At 42.6% G+C, this 16,236-nt stretch overlaps 1 protein-coding gene and 1 long non-coding RNA gene across 3 annotated transcripts in view; both read right to left on the bottom strand.

Annotated features, from left to right (window-relative positions):
* The window catches only part of PDE10A (phosphodiesterase 10A), a 685,830-nt gene that overhangs the window by 466,924 nt on the left and 202,670 nt on the right, over nucleotides 1-16,236 (bottom strand). The gene's annotated exons all lie outside the window — the stretch shown is intronic.
* On the bottom strand, nucleotides 172-14,963 carry LOC116533473. Its single transcript, XR_004261312.1, has 3 exons — nucleotides 14,951-14,963; nucleotides 12,197-12,201; nucleotides 172-748 (listed from the first exon to the last, which is right to left on the bottom strand). It is a non-coding gene; the product is annotated as an uncharacterized LOC116533473 (long non-coding RNA).

Here is a 16,236-nt window from a genome sequence, read left to right as displayed (position 1 = left end):
GAAAGGCAACCTATGCACAAATACAGATTTTTGTGTGCCGTTTTCACACAACCACAGCTTTCTAACACTTACTTTGTGGTGCTCTCTGTGGCTCTACATACACTTCCTCATCTTATAAATTCATGAGTACATGACTCACATACTCTGTAGAATTATGTGGTCTTTGGCGGCAGACACTGAGACAAGGTAGATGGAATTCAGTGGCATCCATAATAAGGTTTGCATGGGAAACTATATTCAAGCTTGGATGAAGATGGGTGGAGGCTACTGTGGGGATGGAATCACTTAGTTGGTCCAGTTCCTTTGGGACAGGGTCAAAAGGGTAAGGCGGAGTTGGGGCTGGGACTTTTCAATACTGAGAGAGCTCCTAGGGAGCTGGTTTTCACAGAAAAGACCACAACCAATGGTGTCCTTTATCCCACAAAGTGTCAAAGGTTCTTTTCTATCACAAGGTCTTAGTGCTCAAAGAAGAAGAATAGATCATCATGGATTGGACAATTAAAACTCTGTGGGAGAATTCAGCTTCCCTGGGGGTTTCCAAGACATGAACTCTTTCATCACTGCTTTGTATTTTACAAGTAACAGGTCACTGGACAAGGTGTGCCCCTGGAAGAACTTCTGTCTCCTGGCCTGGAAAACAGGTTTCCAGTCCTTGCCTCCTCCTGGTGTTGCTGTGAGGATTGGAGAGAGGTTATTTACCTGAAATGCCTACCCCAATGCTTCACATGTCCTTGCTACTCAGTAAATCCTATTTTTCCCCATCAACTCCTTTTCTGGACGAGGGACAGAATTTCTGAAAAAGCAGATACTTTAACATCTGCATGCTCAACAGTTTTATCTGGCTGGTAAAATAAAACTTAGATTCTAACTCAAAAGAGGGCTTCATTAGCATCATAGATATCCTCAGAAAGACAATTAGACTTAATTAAACAAGTCAGTGCTAAGAAAATACTATTACTGTTGTCATTATTGTTATGCTTTTATGTATTAAACCAGATTCTTAACCACTTGGCATTATCAAAATTTAACAGCCTCTAAATCCATTGCCCTATGAAAAATCATAGCCTTTTATCAAATTTCCGCATCTTGTAAAATAGTCTTCGTTCTAAGTCAAAGTAATTCAGATATCTTCCAAAAACAGTTCTCTTTTATTAAGGGGATAAAAGATAATTAAGGCTGAAGTGAGACTTCTGGTCAGTGGGTTCCCAAATGCAGCTGCATGTTAGCATTGCCTGAGAACTTTCAGAAATGGATTCTTAATTGTCTTTTCATACACCCCAACCCAGATTCTGTATTTCAACAAGGTGATTTCGATGTGCAAACAGGTTCGAATGCCTGTGATAGAGTGCAGAACAAGTATCTTTAAAATAATGTGTTTCTCATTAAAATGTTTTTAATAACCACTTTCATAATTCATTTGAAACTGCTTTAGTAACTCTTAAATTAGTGGTCACCATATTCTTCATTAATGTCATTCAACAATATTCACCATGAGTTGCGACTTCCTAAAATACTGACCTGAAAGATGTATTACAGAATAACGTTTTAGCTATGTAATCAATTTATTGAGAGTCTACTGCATGAAGGAAAGAGGTTATTTAAGACCTAATCTCAGTGTTTAACAGAGTGCATGTCTGGTGGGAGTGACTTCACACATAGAGAAACAGCCCCTGATACATTCTAAATTGGGCAGTGTGCCCTGCGATCGTCTCAGGAGTTCCAAGGAGGGGTGACTCCAGGTGGAGGGAGGCCTGCATTGCACAGGGTTGGCCGTGCTCTTAAACCCAGTAAGTGCTACATGAAAAGAGTAATTAGCAAACTCAAGTTCAGTTTGTGAGCACATCAACATTATTTTCCAAAACATCACTAACTCATTTTGAAGATAAAGTAAACATTAACATGGGTTAGTATCAAAATAATTTGAATTTATATGTGAAGGATAAAGAAGCATTTCTCCTTCACAGAAGGAGCAGACTGATTTTCTACATGACCGTTTATGGGAAAACTGGGAGGGCACCTTCCTGCAGCTTTTGTAAAATAAAGATGGGCATGGGCTGTTTGCATTAATGAGGCTGATGAATCTCACCAAATGACACTTCAGCTTATTGTTCCCTGATTTCCATGATGTCCTACGGATCTGATAACAGAGTTTTTGTTATCAGAAAAAAAAAAAGATGGAGGAACTTCTCTATTCCTGAAATAAGAATATTAAAGCAACTCTACATGGATGAACCTCTGAGTCATAAAAACTTGATTAGAAAGCTGGACATTTATAGTTATCTTTCCTTTTTATTTTTTGATATTTACTAATGATTATCTTATGAAAGATAGGTTACTAATTTCAAATCTTCACATATACAATAACAGCAACTCTATTAGTAATTATTCTGTAGTTTAAATTAGTGTTTATTAACATTTCCTTGCTTCATTCTAGAATGTATAAGTGAATAATTAAATATATTCTTTGGCAGCAAATTATTCTCAGTGGATATTTTCAAATTCAATTTAGTGAATAAGACCTCACAGACGATGATGTAAAAATTACAAACATGAAGAAAATGTTAGCTCTCTCTTAAAGAAACGAGATAAAACTTAATAAATTTCCCATGTAGAAATAATACAAAGTGCCATGATCATTAAGTTATTAATAAATAGCCATTAAAATAACCCAAGTAAAAACAAGAGAATTTCTACAGACAAAAGTCGCACAAATTTCTGAGCGTTGATGAATAGTGAATGCTTTGCAAGAAATGAAAAGATAATGTTTTCCAGCCTGAAGAACTAGGATTGGATACTAATAACAATGGTGTTCCAACCCGTCCAGCTGCTCTGGCCTGGTGAGCATGTAGAAAATGCACCCTAATTACTGAAAGCATGAATAAACGATGTAAGAGACAAGCATAGCTGTCTGTAACAGTATTAGGAGATATACAGAACTAGAGTTTTACAGAATGCTTCTTTGCAGGAGCAACCACCCAGAAAAGTTAGTTATCTAACTACTTTAACCATAACTTATTTTCTTATTCAGTAATTTATCCATTCAATAAAACTTACTGAACTTATCCTGTGGGCCAAGCAATCTGCAGGTATCCTATCTGGAGAGAAGGTTTATTATAATCAGAAGACTGGCTAACAGTGTGCCATCCACTCCACTGCAAACTCAGGATGAAACATTAGTGATCAGGACTAAAATAATCTGAGAATCAATTTTCTGATCTGAAACCATAGGAATAAATATTTTAAAAGCTCTTCCAACACCTCTTGACCCAGAATTTCTGTAACTTGTTTGCTATATTTAGCATAACCTAGCATAAATTAGAGATCACCTTCATGTTCCTCAGTGAAAGTGTGATTTATAGACATTCATTTAAATCTGTATTTATTTATATTATGCAATCTGTGTTTACTAAGATGCAAAGCCAATCCTGCTATAATTAACTGAAAACGTGGGTTATGACTATATGGTAGCCACATGCATGTTTCATGTTTTGGTAGCCACGTGCAACATATATAGCATATACCTACATATATTATGTACCGAATAAAATGTTACCTTTGTGTGCTGAGGTTTCAGGCAAAAGTTATTACAAGTGTGATTTTAATATTTTTCTAAGTTTTTTCTGACAGTCTTTGAATGATTACCTGTTACTTTATAATCAGAAAATGAGATATTTGTTGTATTTTGAAGAGAAAAAAGAATTACACTACCTAATTTAATTATATTTTGAGTACATAATGAGATTTATGCTTCATTTGGGTGACCGATCAAGTATTACGTCCCCTTTCAAGACTACTTCTTTCCTAAGCAGGTGTACTCTTCCCTCAGCTTCTGTTAGCTTTCAGGAGATATTTCATCTAAGAATCCTGTCCTCGTCACTGAAGAAGGGATTCAGAACTATTGCTAATTCTACAGGAAATAAGTCAGTTTATCCAAATGAAAGCAGGATGGATATTTAAAAGTTCTGTTTTTTATTCCATAATCCATCATTTCGACTGTTACTTTGTATGCAGCCGTCTTTGCAGGTCTGAATGAGGGAGAAAGCCTAAGGCAGATGCTTTAGGTATTCAGTGGAGACAAGCAGGACACAGGGCAGGCCAGTGAGGGCACCATCCCTGGGAGGGGTAGGTATTCAGTGGAGACAAGCAGGACACAGGGCAGGCCAGTGAGGGCACCATCCCCGGGAGGGGAGGTGGGAAGAGGGAGGGAGAGAGGAAAAGGCAGTGCTGGGACAGCTCCTGGTGGCGGCCACAAGGCTCCTCTTCTGGCTAAGGGAGGGGCAGAGCATGCTGGGGGGTGTGAGGGGCTGGAGGGGAAGGTGCAGGAGTGACCCTGACACAGATGCTGAGACTGTAGGGTCTGGAGTTCAGGGCGGAGGCAGTGCTGAGTACCATGCCACAGACAAATGCTGGCTGATCACGACAGGTAGAAGTTAATGATTCTTTTAAATTTAAATTTGAAGTACATTATTTGTTCAACAGATTCTGTTCCATAATAAGCCTCCAGTAAATAAAAATGTAGTCAGATTTGTACAACCATATCAGAATTTCACAAGGAATTCGCCACAGATGACCAAACTTAGCAAGTATTTTAATATGGGAGCACCTTTGATCAATTCATCAAGCATAATTTTAACTCACATTTAGCCTTGAAACCGGTTGTGAAGCTTATACCTGAATAAATTTGTTCATTCCTGGGGGCCTGAGTGTACAAAGGAAAAGTTTATATTATTTTACAGATTTTTATTCCTGGCCACTAGTAATTTTGATCAAGATATGTCAGGTTGATTAAGATAAGCATTATATAAGAAAATAGCAAATACTAACTGCACAGATTGTTGCCTGGAATATGTTAATCCAGCAACATCCAGAAGGATGGTTTTCCCACACCAGGATGAACTCCCATGGGAGTGAACACCGTGCGGCCACTGGAGTTTGCCTTTGCTTTCAGCCGATGAAAATGTTAACGCTCAGTTCTTTCATTACTTGCCAAAGACATGCTTTATCTTACTTTTCTCCATTAGGTTCTCAGTCACTTTTTTTGCATATATGGAAAAAAATGTATGGTTTACTCATGGTCATTATAATATTGACAATTCGACACTGGTAATTTAAACTGGTAATCAAATTGTGTGTGTTTGCACCAGAGAAAGAGACGGGCTGGCGTGGAGAGGGAAGGAGAGGAAGAGAAAGACAAAGGCCGCATTTGGGGAACTGTCAATTTTCAAACTGTATAATCTGCTGGCAAGAGGAAGGCACGCTCTGATGATGTGCAAACTAATTTCCAGGGTCGCTATGTCAGTACATTTATTACCACATCACTAAACTGTAATTCTTGCATATTTCCATAAATATTCAGAGATTTTCTAACTTCTAGTAAATACTTTGTGGACAAGCATGTCTTTAATGGGAAGAAGTAAGGCTGGCATCATATTCATCCAATGTTGGAAGCACAATATTTATTTTCATAATTATATTTCTAGGATTTTTTTCCAGTTAGATGCTCCACAAGGTTGAGGAGAGAGGAGGGAGAAGGGAAATACACTTTTGAAAAGATGTCTGACTACTCCATGGACTATGCCCTAAAAACAGGCGTGCTCTGTTTGAACACTTGTCTGGGGGAGGAAGCCTCCTTTTACATTGTTCCTGTTAATTGAAAGAAGTTTGGATAAAAATAAAATTGTAATAAGCCAATAAGCAGCTTCCATAGCATTTTGTCATTAAAAGTGATAACAAATTCTGTGTGTGGCGGGGGTGAATTCTTATCTTCTTGGCAGTGGACAGGGCAGGGGTAAGTTGCCCAGAGACATGGCTGATTCTGACACTGAACAGTTTATGAGATGGCTCTGGGATGTCTGACTCCTGATGGGCGGCGTTGAGACCCCATCGGCCGTCTCTGCACGTGGGAGCTCTTGCTGTCGTTCGCCGTGGAGTCCCGCTCTTCTCAGTTTCCTATAAAGCCATACGGGGCCATTCCAAGCTGGAAGGTGTGTGGATTGAGTACACTGTGTCTTGTTATGCATCTTGCATCCCAATAGTATTTACAACTTTCCCTAATGTTTTTATTTTCTTGTTGGCGGGAGTACTGAACATGCGATCTACCCTCTTGACATTTCACGAATACGATGCATGACCGTTGCTTATAGCTGCACGGTTGCACAGCAGGCCTGCGGAGCTTGCTCTTGCATTACTGAAATTGTATGCCCATTGATCAGCAACTCCTTATTTCTCCCATCCCTTAACCCCAGCAACCAGCTCCTGAGCTCAAGAGATCCTCCTGCCTCAGCCTGCCAAGTAGCTGGGACTACAGGTGCATACCACCATGCCCAGCTAATTTTTAAAAAATATTTTTGCAGAGATGGGGTCTCGCTGTGTTGTCCAGGCTGATCTCAAACTCCTCTTCTCAAGCTATCCTCCCACCCTGGCCTCCTGAAGCGTTAGAAAGCCAAGGTGGGGGATAGCTTGAGATTTTTTGATTCTGTGAACCTGACTGTTTTAGATTCATCACACCAGTGAGATCACTCAGCATCTGTCTTTCTGTGTCCTCCAGGCTCACCCATGCTGCCACACATTGCAGAATTCTTCTTCTTAGGGCTGGATCACGGTCCATGGCATGTAAATATGCTGTAACTTCTTTATCCACCTGTAGATGGACATTTGGGTTGTTTCCACGTCTTGGCTTTTGTGAACGGCGCTGTCACGGTCCTCTGATTTATTTTAATGTTTATTTTCCGTGGTAAATTCCCCTGTGTTTTCCAGTCTCCCTGATTTCTGTTCACAGTTTCTGAGACACCGGAGGTGACATCTCTGGGTGTGTTTTGATGGCTTGGGAGACACCGCTCATTTCTGAGAAGGACGAGGATAGGCGCGTCTCACGGCTCCATATCCCACACCCTCAGCTTTGCAGTGGCAGGCGCTGCCAGACTAAGAGTCTCTGGCTGGGTCAGCAGGATGTTCCTTCCCCAGTTCAATCTCGCCATTTAGGAAATGTGTTTCTTGGGCTTTGCTAGCTTGTGGGGACAAAGTGAGAAGAACCTCTTTAATCACACTCCAATGACACGCATTTTTAGGGACTTCCTTGAATCTCCACACAATCCTTACCATCCACTTGCCTTGAGGTCCAAAGTCAGCTCTGTGCAGCACACATGTGAGCCTCCTCCCATGTGCTATGAAACCACAATGATGTTCTGCTGTGGCAGGTGGAATCAATCACCTGGGCCTGGCTCAGGCCCTCCTCATGCAGCCCCGCCTGCCTGCCAGGTTGTGGCTCCTGCCTGCTGGGTAGTGGCTCCTGCCCCCTGGGTTGTGACTCCTGTCCCCCGGGGTGGTGGCTCCCACCCACCGACGCAGTTCTTCAGTGTCTACAGGGAGCCGCCCCCAGTCATGCACCTGCATTCCCACACCTGCTGCTTCTCAGGCCTGCAATATTCTCCCCTGCCCTACTTGCTCTAATCCACCGAAGGCAAACGTGAAACCTGAGCAAACATCTAACAACCAGGCTGGGTTTTCATCCTGAGGATGAATCACTGTCAAGTGGAAGGCCATTGCTAAAGATGTCCTCTGGATGGAGCAGAACACAGACTGCAGAGGGCCAGAGTGGCTCCCTCTAAGGGAACTGGGAAGTAACTAAGTTGATCAGCATCACTGCTGCGGCCCGGTGCAGGTGCTCTGTCGCCACCAGAAAGTCACCAGGGGTCTCACCATGCTCCTCCTCTCAAGGCACTTGGCTCTCTGGCTCGCTGTCTCCTTCGGAAGCTTTCGTTTGCCTCTGTTTGGCTGGCACCTCCACTTTCCCAGTCTCCACTGCAGGATTCCTCTCCTTGCCCCAGATTCCACCAGATTCAGTCCCGGGTGACTTCTCCAGTATCAGGCCTTGTGCGGTCCCGACGCTGCCACACCCAGGTTACATCTCCAGCCCAGGCGTCTCCTCAACTCCAGACTCCAGCATCCAAACGCCGCTCTATTTCCAGCGGATCGCCCAGCACTCCTAGCTGATGTAATGCAGTTAAAATGTTTGTAGGTGATTGTTGTGGCATCCAGCATTCACGCAGTCAATAGATTTTACTGACAAATACATATTTAGAGGTCTTAAGTGTCTCTTCTATTTTCTCTGCTGGGATTCCCATTGAGTGAAACATCTCCCAGCCCTTCCCGTCTGGTGAGCAAGGCTGGCAGGCACAGTGGTGGCAGGGTGGGGGCAGACTGTTCTCTGTTCCCTTCATTCCCCTTAAGAATTAGATGTCCATTTCATAATGCAGATTCAAATGCTCAAAAATAGCACAATATGTATGAAAAGGCAGAACGAAGCCCTCACATTGTTTCATACAACAGACTATAAGACTGCCTCGGGCCAAGCATTGAAACTGGGCTTTATATGGAAGTTAATCACTGAAGGCACTGAGCTTCAGGCTAAGAATTATTACTAAATGGATGAGCCAAACCACCACAAGCCTTCTCTCTACCCAGTCCCATTCTTTTTATTCTTTTCTGTTTCTTAATTGTAAGAAATCCTGGGCTTTATAAGAAAAGAGATAATTCAATATGAAAAAGATAAAATTCCATTTACAGATTCCAAAATCCTGTAATCAGGAAAAAAAAAAAAACCGTAATGCAAGCTCTTATTAGTAGAGGTTATTTTGCCAAGTAAAGGACATTCCAGACAGTGGGAGACCCTGCGAGTCCCCTCCCTGCTGCCTGAGACCTGGAGGCGGGGTGTATGGGGTGCAGCTGCACGGCTGACAGTGGGCTCCCTGAAATCTCCCTGCAGCCTCACCCAACACAACCTATGCTCTCCACACCCCCAGCTTTCCATGACAAGAGACTCGCAGGAGAGCAAGCCATCAGTTGGGGCTCACGCAAAGCCCTGTCGCTGTGACCTTATGGAGCATCTCAGCCAAGTGGTGGCATTTAGATAAACGTGCAAGGGCTGGCATTGCCACTTTTCCTTCTGCATGTAGTTCTCTGATATTCCAAATGAATACAGACCATCTTACAAGGTTTGTGCATCAAAATTCATCGGAAGAAAAGGAGATGAGCACAAAATGACAGTCACTTGCATCTGTTAGACACAGGATGGCCCAGGTACTGGGATTGGCACTTCACCCAAATTATCTCATTCAAGCTTCACAAAACTTCTGTAAAATAGGTATTATGTTTATTTTACAGCCCTAAAAGCAGTCTCACAAAAATTAATGTCAGTCTAGTCTCAAAACTAGTAGGAAGCAGAGAGAGACAGGATTTCAACTCAAGGCATTTGACTACACACTCCGGCCTCGTTTACTGTTGGGCAACATGGCTGTACTCACGCATTTGCACGCTCATTCACACTCACACACACTCATCACACACTCATACTCACGCTCACACTCACACATGCTCACACACATATATGTTCACACTCTCACACACTCATACACTCAACCCCCCCACACTCACACATGCTCTCACTCATCACACACATACACTCCCTCACACACTCACATATGCTCACACACATACACTCAACCTCCACAATCACACATGCTCACACTCACTCATCACTCCCTCACACTCACTCACATATGCTCACACACACAACCCAACCTCCACGCTCACATGTGCTCACACACTCATCACACACTCATATATTTCCTCACACACTCACATTCACACACCCTCACATGCTCTCACACACACTCATACACTCAACTCCCACACATGCTCACACTCACACTCACTCATCACACACTCATACACTCCCTCACACTCACACTCACATATGCTCACACACATACACTCAACCCCCCACACTCACACATGCTTACACTCAGTCACTCATCACTCATACACTTCCTCACACTCACACTCATATAAGCTCACACACACTCAACCCCTCACACTCACACATGCTCACACTCACACTCATTACACTCATACACTCCCCACACTCACACACACATGCCCACACTCACACTCACTTATCACACATGCACTCCCTCACACACATGCTGACCCTCACACATTCATACACTCCTCCAACACACACATGCTCACACTCATTCACACACTCATACACTTCCTCACACACTCACACTCTCACACACATGCCCACACACACTCACACTGTCACACTCTCACACATTCATTACACATACACTCACATACTCCCTCACACACACATGCTCATTACACAATCACAAGGTCACTCACACACACTCCCTCACACAATCACACACATATTCACTCACACACACTCATACACTCAGATACACATGTAGCTCACTCACACCCTCACACATAGTCAAGGGAATTTTTTCTCATTTAACAAAAAAAGAAACCCCAATAGTTTTGAAACAATTAGATTCCCTGAGAATTGATGTCTCCTTGACACACTCACACTTTAAAAGGCAGGTCTTAAGTTAAGCGATGACTTTACTGTTTAATTTTATAAATAGTTGGGCGTAAGTAAAACTTTCTTGAATAAGAACTTACAGTACTGATGAGAAACAGCCCCAGGACTGTTAATGAATAAACATGAATGTGCCTATTGTTTTGTGCTGCACACAATCCTATTATAGAAAAATTAAAATTATATAGATACTCTATTATAAAAGAAAACCTTATGTGACATGGGCTTATTTCACGGGTCTCTCAAAACAGAGCTGTCACTTTCATGTCAAAAAGGGAGTTAATTTTCTGCATCTACCTACCCCACTCTTCCTGGCGATGGCTGCTGTCATCTCCAGGGACCTGAGCTGACTTTTCTGAAGGCAGCTCTGAAGAGACTAGAACAAGCACCACCTCTGGAGGGAAACTTGCTAACACCTTTGTCCTTCCCTTTCTCTCTTCTCTACTTTTTGCTTTTCTGTGTTCTCCCTCCTGGAAATTCCCCAACATTTCCTCTCTGTTTAGTCAGCTGGCCATCGAGCTGTCTGCACTGGTTTTCCTTTCTAGCAATGACTTTGCTGCTGCGACCCTCATCCACTGCCCCGGTGCCCGGCATGAGTGATGGGAGCTACACACAGGTCTCTGTGGCACATCACCTGCAACTGGTCTAAAAGTGGGTCAAGAGCCAGGCGTGGTAGCTCATGCCTGTAGTTCCAGCACTTCTGGAGGCCGAAGGGGGCAGATCACCTGAGGTCAGGAGTTCGAGACCAGCCTGGCCAACGTCGTGTAACCCCGTCTCTGCTAAAAATGCAACAACAAAAATAGGTAGGCGTGGTGGTAGGCGCCTGTAATCCCAGCTACTAGGGAGGCTGAGGCAGGAGAATCGCTGGAGCCTGGAAGATGGAGGCTGCAGTGAGCCAAGATCTTGCCATTGCACTCCAGCCTGGGTGACAAGAGCAAAACTCCATTTAAGAAAAAAAAAAAAAAAAGAGTCAAGGCTCTCAACTTAGTGTAGTGGCCTGAGTCTAATTCATTCATCACCCTCCTACCCCCGAAGATGTTCTTACTGTCAGTGACCTGGGTATACAGATCAGGTCCAAAAGAATACCAGCCTGCAGTCCTCTGCACCCCCCACACTTCCAGACTGTCCTGTGGACTAGAGCTGCATTTATAATATTCACTATGGTTTGGTTTTGTTACAGCTTTTATTTTCTCAATGTTCATCTGAAGCCTTTCCTTGTGAAAAGTCTCTGAATTCAACACAGGAAAATTTTGCAGCCAGAATGCATTTGTACATCTTTTCACAATCAATCAGTCACTTGGAAAAGACGTTTCCTCACATCTTCTTGGTCATTTGATTTCTTAGCTGGGTCTTATTTTGGTTTCCCCAAAAAAGCAGAGCCAAGACAGAGATAGCTGTCCTGCCCAGGGTAACATTCGGGGGATATATATAAATCAATATGGTTATATAAATAAGTATGGTTATATGTAACCATCAGTTAGGGAATTACCACTACAGAGGTCAATAATAAATAATATTTTCTTCCTTTCACATACATTTCACAAAATAATAATAATTCTCCAATGTCTTCTACAATCAACTCTCCTCAATGATTCCCATATATCTATCATTCAAGCTTTTATTTTTTGTTATTCCAAACCAAGACCCAATCCAGGTCCATGCACTGCATTTTGACTGGCGTGTGCCTTGGGTTTCATATAGTCTAGAAAGCCTCACACCAGCCCCAGCCCCACTTTACCCCTCATTTTCATGACATCGATGCCGGGAAGAAAGCAGGGCGATTCTGTGGAATGTTCTGCTTTCTGGATTGACCGATTCTTTCTTTCCTCATGGTACCACTTCACTTATTCTTCTGTCTCCTGTATTGCCTGTATACTGGAAGTTAGGAATAAATAGGATAACTCTGCACTTTATCCACACTGGAATATTTTGAGAGTGAAAGAGATCTTACCAATAATTGTACCCAAATAACAGGCACAAAACAGGACTATCCTAGCAAACAGGTGCGAGTGACCCTTGGTTTAATGGCCTAGTCACATGCGGGTGATGGAGTTCAGATGATGTGCTGAGCAAGGACACGCTGCAGTGTTTCCCTGTGGCCCCATACTGTCTCCCACCAGACATACTACTGGGATGCTAACTTCAGTTAACTGGCTAATGGCGACCCTTCCATCTTTCTATTGCATAGGTATGGTTTTGTCATTTGCAATTCACAATAGTTCTAGAATCCATTGGTAATTTTTGTAAAAATCTATTATTTACTTGGAGGTTAAAAATGGTTATTTTCTAAAGCTATCATTTACTCTACACACATTAGTGTGGAGTTTTTCATAATAAGATGCTTTCCCTTATTATCCAAGGTAAACTTCAGTTCCTCCTAAAAGGCAGAGTAAATGCTTTCCTTTAATTCACAACAGTCAGAACCAGGACTTGACATAATCGTCATTTCAAATAGTGGAGCAATGAGGTTTATCTCCATTTATAATACTATTGTCTCAAAATTATTTGTTCAATACTTTACAATCATTTATGGGCATTATTCTTTTTGATGGCAAGTAAAATTTTAATATGATCATAAGTTTATTGTAGCCTGAAAATTTGGCAAACGATGAAAGCATTATAATCAGTTTTAAAAATGAAAGTCATTGTTAAATGTATAATATACTCCTAATCTTTGTCTTAGAATAATGGAAGGCAAATCTCACATGTACGCACTAAATGTCTCTTGTTTCTGAGCAGAGAGCAGAAATGTGCTTAAAAGACCAGGCTAGATTCATTCATTATGAGTTTTTGATGTTTGTTTTCTCTACTTTGATAGAATATAATTATTCTGGGAATATGGCAGATTGGATGGATCAACAGAATTGGTCAATTCAGGTCACATTCTAAGCTAAATGTTTATAAAGTTAGTAATTTTGCCCTTTGTTTTCATTCAATTGAAGAAATGCTTATTGAAGGGCTGCAGTATGCTACTCTTCAGAAAATACTTGAATATATTTCATAAAACAGGATATTTGTTGGCAAATCATGTTAGCTTTTAATGTTTAAGATCTTACTAATACCATGTTTCTCAAAAATATTATCACCATCAAGACCAATTATAATTACACACAAAAGTTCCTAATTATATTTGACTATTTGCTTGAATGAGAAATGAATGAAGGTAGTTTTATGAAATCGGGTCCTTCTGAGAGAAAATCGAGATGAAAACTATACCAGAGGCACTGTGGGGAGAAACGTGGGAACTCAGAAGGCCCTCTGAAGGTGTGCTGTGCTCCTGTGCAACAGTCATGGGGTCCCAGTGCTAAGTCACTCTGTCCTGCTTCTGCCACGATGTGGCTCATCCCAGACCTCACAGAAAGACAGAATTCAAACATTCTCATGTCCGCAGAACCTGCAACCATTGTCCAAAGTTTTAAAATAGCATTCAACTCTGGAAACGGTGGCTAAAGCAAGGAGTGTGGTTGGGGAGAGAAGTATCTTGACTCTCCCACCAAGAGTAAACACACACACACACATATTTAGACAGAGTATTGTTCTGTTACTCAGGCTGGAGTGCAGTGGTGTGATCTCGGCTCACTGCAACCTCCCAGGTTCAAGCGATTCTCGTTCCTCAGCCTCCTGAGTAGCTGGGTTTACAGGCACATGCCACCATGCCCAGCTAATTTTGGTATTTTTTGTAGAGATGGGGTTTCACCATGTTGGCCAGGCTGTCCTGAAACTCCTGACTTCAAGTGATCTGCCCATCTTGTGCTGGGATTATAGGCATGAGTCACTGTGCTCAGCCCCAATCAAATATTAAGAGGTATTTAATCCAAATGAAGATGTGATTATTAATGATAAAAATTGAAGACAACAGGCTCCATGGAAACACCAGCCACTCCAATTTAAATTCTGGCAAGTGCAGCTACAGCAACAGCACTCCAAAGCTGGGATTCCCATGGCAGCCGGCAAAGCCCACCTCTGACGTAGACCTCAAATCTGGCTTCCATGGTGAATGAAAACCAGTGAAAGAAAAACTGCAGTGAACGACAAAGCAGAGGAAGAGGGCAGGTCTATGCACCTCATTAATTTTTACCTCTTCCTTTGCTGGAGGAGCAGAGATTAAAGATCATTATTTTTTTTTTACAATTTTTAAAATATATTTTGAAGAGCATTTTTTTGTCCCGTTTCTGGGTGACACCTTACTTTGTCTTATTCTTTGCCCATCACCTAAAAAGCAAGTAAGAGAAAAGTTCTTTCACTGTGCAGGGGCTTTCCCTAGGAGAGCTTGCAAATGCATTTTCTGTTTTGGATTATCTACTACATGGAACAGATTGGATCTCAGGCCACAGGGCAATGTTTCGTCAACTGTGAATTCGTTCAGTCATTCAATCAATATGCATCAAGCTTCTATGTGCACAGTATCACACCAGATTTTAGCAGTTTCCAATAGTCTTCTTAAGTAGACACTGCCTACTTAAACTTTAACCATCTTCAGAAATTCATGCTGAATGGTTTTAGACTGATGACAAATGAGTTTAGTAAACTCACCTGGGCCTGATCACCTGATCCTCTCTCTTTCACAGATATTCTCATTCTTACCACGTGGACCATCATAACTCTGGGGAACAGACACACTGAAATTCTTTGTGTGTGAAACCATACAAAACAGCATGCTTTTAGTACTGCTCTGCTCGGCCCACGCTTTCTGCAGCAAACCAGGTCATCGGGATAGCGTGGGCCTGCAGCTCCCCAGGGACGTCTGTCAGGCAATTCCTGTTTTCTTTCTTGTGAGCACATATTAAAGATAAATAGTGTAAGCCCTGGAATTTTAAATTTCCCCAGAAGTACATTTCAGTCTCTCCTTGTTTGACAGTGAGACCCGTGGCACCTTCTTTCTGAGCTGATAATGCTCAGAACTGAGGATTAATAGTTACATAAAAATAGGTTAGGAACATTTTCTGAAAGTGAGTACACTCATGCAATTCCCCAAGCAAGGAGGTGTCATTCTGCTGAACAAGAGCAGGAGGAAAGAGAGTTTCGATGTTCTTTTCATGGTGATTGTCAGGGACCAGGAAGGCAGAGCCAGGCTCACTCTACTATCGGGCTCTGTTCTGTCTCAGGACTCTGGGACTGCCTGCCTGTGAAGGTGTAAGGAAACTGGGAATTATTACACTGGCTTGGGGAGGCCTCCATGTGAGATGTGCACACAGACAGGAAGGGCAGCTGGAGGGTTGGGAGCATGGGCTGGAACTGCGGCCAGCTTTGCAGAGGTGTGAGAGACCCTCTGGCCCCAGTACGTTAGGCCAAGTGCCAAAGGAAATGCCATCTAGTGTGGTCAGCCAGGCCCAGAGCCTTTCCAGAATCTGGTTACAGCAATTTTGGTAGACCTACAGAGCCTGAGGGTCCTTGGAAACCGGAAGTCCCACCCTGCAACTTTAAGGTTGAGATTTGTGATCTGGACATGCGATGTCTAGCATAACAATTCAGAGAAGTGAAGCAACTTGTCCAACGTCAAACCAGCAATCAATGTCCAAGGTACAACTGCAATGCATAGCCCATTTTGTGCCTCTAGGGCACGGAAGTGGTTAGTAATAGTGATTCTCCATGTCTGAAGATTGTATTACCATTTAAAATCTATTTAGAGGCCAGGCGCGGTGGCTCACACCTGTAATCCTAGCACTTTGGGAGGCCGACGCAGGCAGATTGCCTGAGCTCAGGAGTTCGAGACCAGCCTGAGCAACATGGTGAAACCCTGTCTCTACTAAAATGCAGAAACTTAGCCTGGTATGGCAGTGTGTGCCTGTAGTCCCAGCTACTCAGGAGGCTGAGGCAGGAGAATTGCTTGAACCCAGGAGGCAGAGGTTGCA

Source organism: Sapajus apella, unplaced genomic scaffold (assembly GCF_009761245.1).
Source record: "Sapajus apella isolate SASKATOON/1434 unplaced genomic scaffold, GSC_monkey_1.0 scaffold82, whole genome shotgun sequence".
Taxonomy (NCBI): Eukaryota; Metazoa; Chordata; class Mammalia; order Primates; family Cebidae; genus Sapajus; species Sapajus apella.
Note: the sequence above shows the minus strand (reverse complement) of the source record. Positions and strands in the feature narration are given on the sequence as shown.